We start from the raw sequence: 5,000 nt of genomic DNA, 5'->3' as shown, positions 1-5,000 counted from the left end.
TCGAACGATTTCTGAATTAATCGTTTTCTTGCCAAAAATAGAAAGGTTTTTTGCCAGATTACGATATTATCCAAAGTCCAGTTGGCATTACTGTGTCCTCGGCATTCTATTATTATCAACCTAGATAAGCCCCATATTATTATGAGACACGGCTGGCTTCACTTTTTATTTTCATTGGACATAAATTTTAAGCGTAAAACATAATATATTATTACTTTTGCCCTCTCATCATCGTTTCACCAAAAACTACCATTATTAGTATACCCCTTCCTGTTTTTGGGGGAAAAACCCGAATTTACTATAGCATAATAACAAAAATGTTATGAGGCAAAACTATTATCCGGAGTGTGCATATTAGCAGGTCTGACAACCGAACACCATTACGGGCTTGTTTTAACATTGTTGTAGTGGACAATATTTTACGTTGAATAGAGAGTATATTTCCATTACAACAATGAGCTCATAACAATTTGGGTTATCACATCTGCAATTTCTACACGTAGATAGCTATTTTCCTTTTTTTTTTAATATTAGGAGTTCAAGAAATCAATATTTTTCTCCCGCACGCATTCGGTTTTACTAAAAATAGATTTTTGTCGCGTAATGATACATAACATTACCACAATGATAATTTTTAAGGTCAACGATTTTACCCATTGTGTTAACAAGGACAAATTACATCTTGATGAGAAATAACATGTGTGATGTCATTGGAGGGCTGTGATAAACGTATGCTTGAACTTCTGCCTTTGAAATTTCGAACTCGTTCCCAAAACGCGCTTCCAAGGTCGCGCAGGGATATTGGGAACAAGCTCGAAATTCCAAATGCATTAGTTATCAAGAATCTTATATTCACATAGTGAGGTGAAACATAAAAAAGCCCAGTAGATCAATTTTCTAAAACTCATTCGGAAAAGACCTCTAACTTACATGCACGCATTTACCGAACTCAATTAACCCTCTCCTTCTTCTTCTTCTTCTTTCAGCTTTTCCCGCAGTTTGCCATAATGAATGCTACATCTACACGCATCTTGATTCAGCCCATCATCTTCCTGCAAGCCCAGTTCTTTCATATCATCCTTTACATTATCCCACCATCTAGTCTTTGGGCGTCCCTTTTTGCCTCTTTCCCGCTATTTGTAACCCCCTCCTTGCCAACTGTAAAAAAAAAATCGTCACATTCGTTACGATACAAACGGTATTTTTCTTAAACAGATAGTTTTACAACGCACGAGTTGTTAAGAACAATCTTCAGATTATTATTTACAAGAGCTTAGTGTAGTTTTGTAAAGTTTGTTTTACTCAACAAGATGAAATGTCGTATGTACTTATTGCTTTTAAATGTGAGTTTAAAAAATCAATTTGTGTATTGGGTCGATATTACATTTCAGTAAAAATCTTGAAAACAGTCGGTGAGGAGAGAGTTATGGGCTTGGTTTGATGACATTGGACAATATTATTGCGATACGTCCATGGAATGAGCTCATAACAATATATGTTATCAGTACACATCTCAAAACAACGGATTGCTTGCGACACATCAAAATTAGCACATGGTCAACGTAAGAAAGAATTTTTTAAAATAAGGATTTGTTTTCAAAATTATCAATAATGAGGGTTAATTTGGACTTGCTTTCTCAAATTTCACCTTCGTAATATCAGTCATAAATGTATCCATGCATTCATTTTCTTTAAAGACTACCTTATTTTATAATGTTGAAGAAAAACGTCGTTTGTGCTAATGCATTTGAGCCCATGCGTATCAATAACTTTTCCTCATGAAGCCAACTTAATCCTGGGGTCTTCAGGCCCGATGGTATAGGGTTCGAGTCCCACTCTGACCGGAGCATAGTTGAGGCCTTGGAAAGGGCTCTTTACTCATATTCTCTCATCGAACTCGGGTATAAAATAAGTACATGGCTGTTAACAGCGTAGTCTCTGTCGGAAAAAAAAAATTGTAATTTCGCCTTGCAGGCGTCATGTCTCGTCCTACATATTGTGCTCTGCTGTTGGCTAGGGCCCCCTTTATAAAGCGCTTTGAGCACGTTTAGTGGATATTGCACAATACAAATGCTCAAGTTTTTTGGTTTGTTAATTCACTGGAGAATATAATTGTTTTCATTTCAAATTCAAACCCTGTAGATGTCGAAAACACAATAATTTTTATTGTCATAGGAGGGAGTACGTTACCATACGCCTCAATCGACGTATACATACATGCAGGTCTGACATCCGAATCCACTTATGGGCCTAGTTTAACATGCTGTAATATTTTGCGTCATTTTTGTTGTTGTTGTTTTTTTTTTTTTTTTTTTTTTTTTTTTTTTTTTTTTTTTGAGATTTCCATTACAACAATGAGCCCATAAGGAAATTGGTTATCAGACCTGCAAATAGGTGCACATCGGCCTCAATCCAGTATCACTTTAATGTGAACTTAACAATGGAAATGGAACTTCAAGTCTAAATGAATTGTAAAATTTGAGGTAGATCTAGATTAAATAGTATGACTTATCGTTTTTATTTCACGTCAAAATGTTGGTAGCTGAGTTTAACTTTTGGTCTGTCACATTCAGAGGGTGGCCAGTAATTATAACAGTAGAAGCTTCATTGGCTCCCTTGTTTATACAAAGCTTTAATGTTTTCTCTTCTATTTGATAACTTCATCTAATTTCTTGATAAAATATACTGATTGTTTGTTGTTTTGTTGATGTTATTTTCTCTCTTTTTTTTATTTTTATTTTATTTTTGTTGTTGTTGCTTTTTAGTTTTGTTTTCTTGTTTTTGTTGAGGTTTTTTTGTTGTTTGTTTTGGTTCTTTTGTTTAGTTTTTTGTTTCTTTTGAAAAAAAAACTTTTTTCGGAAGAATTTAATAAGAAGAATGGTTGCAGGTGAAATATCTTTTCTTCTGCTAAAACACCAAAGACAAAGTTATGCTGTTAATATGACTAGATGGCATCAGCACACTCAATAATAGGAATGTAATATTAAAAGGCTTATATAACACCTCTTCCCTGGCCACACAAAGGCCAACAAAATCATTGTGTCCACATACCAATCACGTGATCGCTATCCGAGTATCGGCCCTGCTGCTGCTGCTGTTGCTGACTCTCCTGACTGTATCAACATGCTATCGATCGGGCCGTACCATGACCACTACAAGACCGTTTAGTATTGGTCAGCCATGCCACCACACCATACTTTTCGTCCACTTGTGTGGCTCGTCACACACACACACACACACACACACACACACACAACACACACGCACACACAAGCAGAGAGAGAGAGAGAGAAATAGAGAGAGAGAGATAGAGAGAGAGGGGGGAGAGAGAGAGAGAGAAAGAGAGAGAGAGAGAGAGAGAGAGAGAGAGAACGTTATCAATGTATGTCATAAGAGACCACTGGCCCTCCTGTAACTTTACGAGAGAGAGAGAGAGAGAGAGAGAGAGAGAGAGAGAGAGAGAGAGAGAGAGAGAGAGAGAACGTTATCAATGTATGTCATAAGAGACCGCTGGCCCTCCTGCACAGTAACTTTACGATAACGCAAGTAACCTGTCTAGTATGACGAGGACTCGTGAAATTACCAGGAATTGTTACCATTACAATTTATTTCGTTGTCAGTAAAATTATGATCTTTGGAGCACCATTATTTGCTGCTTTAATTTATTTCATCAGATTTAGGAGGTGGTGGTGGTGCTGCTGCTGCTGCTGCTGATGATGATGATGATGATGATGATGATGATGATGATGATGATGATGATAATGATGATGACAATGATAATAATAATAATAATAATAATAATAATAATAATAATAATAATAATAATAATAATAATAATCATATAAAGATAATGATGATGATAATAACAATAATAATAATTATTATTATTATTATCATTATTATTATAATGATCATGATAATAATAATAATAATAATGTGTGTATAAGCGTGTGTGTGTGTGTGTGTGTGTGTGTGTGTGTGATGAGGATAAACCTGAGTGGTTAAAGGCCATTAAATCCAAACTAATTTCCTGACGACAAATAAACTCATTTAGTGACCTTTCTTTTTACAATATAATGTCACAACATGCGACAACACAGGACAGACCTATCATTGGACAATCCAAAGGCTCAATATCTCTTTCACATACAAAAACGATCATCTTCAATGTTTGTCCATAGAAATGAAATAAATTAATATGAACATTTATATAAAGAGCGGGGGTCCCGATAGCTCAGTTAGTAGTTCACTCTCTTCATACTCAAAGGGACCAATATCGAACTTGGGTGCAGTCGAAATTCTTAAATTTTTCTGACCCCACTGTGATTGGGCAGTTGAGTCTGTTATATCTGGAAGAAAGTACCTCGCGTTAGACTAATCCAAAGAATAGCAAGCAAATGCTATTGTCCGCGTTAGACTAATGTCCTATCCAAAGAATAGCAAGCAAATGCTATTGTCCGTTACACGCTATAGAAACAGGGATTATCATTCGAGGATGATCATTAACGTCATTACGCTCCGTGAGCCTAATGGTTTTAAGGACTACTTTATTTAAAGAATTTACACGGGTTTACAACGCTCTATGCGCTTTACCATACTTCCAATTCTTACAATTCACGTTGCCTGTTAGGCGTCCTTTCTGTAGTAACAAACTTACAATATCCGCCTCTGCCTTTATTCAAGTCCTCATTAATACCTGAGTCGAATGGAGTATTGTGTTTAGAGGGCTTTCCCCGGGGACACAGCACCTAAACAAGTATTTCTTTACGATCATTGTCACCCATCCTATCAAGTTTTTGACAAGATGAAGCAAAGTATGTACTAACATCACAAAAAATGTGAGCTTTTATATAGCACACTATCCATTAAATGATCTCAAACCGTTTTACAAAGGTTTCTAAACCATGCCTAGCACCGGCATGTAGGACATGATATGATGGCAGTACTAACAAGAGATGAAGTGACTAAGAAAGTGCCAGAAGACAATAGAGAATTTTTAA

At 36.1% G+C, this 5,000-nt stretch overlaps 1 protein-coding gene across 3 annotated transcripts in view; it reads right to left on the bottom strand.

Annotated features, from left to right (window-relative positions):
* Positions 1-5,000, bottom strand: part of LOC144975299 (uncharacterized) — a 65,650-nt gene that overhangs the window by 15,495 nt on the left and 45,155 nt on the right. Inside the window, exon 1 of one of the 3 annotated variants that reach the window (XM_078919255.1) lies at positions 3,052-3,128. The exons of the other annotated variants lie outside the window; for them this stretch is intronic. The gene's annotated coding sequence lies outside the window, so the exon portion shown is untranslated. Of the gene's footprint in view, positions 1-3,051; positions 3,129-5,000 lie in introns of those variants that run through there. 3 annotated transcript variants of the gene reach the window in all.

Source organism: Berghia stephanieae, chromosome 6, assembly GCF_034508935.2.
Source record: "Berghia stephanieae isolate SIO BIC M18660-M18661 chromosome 6, UCSD_Bste_1.3, whole genome shotgun sequence".
Classification (NCBI taxonomy): domain Eukaryota; kingdom Metazoa; phylum Mollusca; class Gastropoda; order Nudibranchia; family Aeolidiidae; genus Berghia; species Berghia stephanieae.
This window is presented reverse-complemented; position numbering and strand designations above follow the sequence as displayed.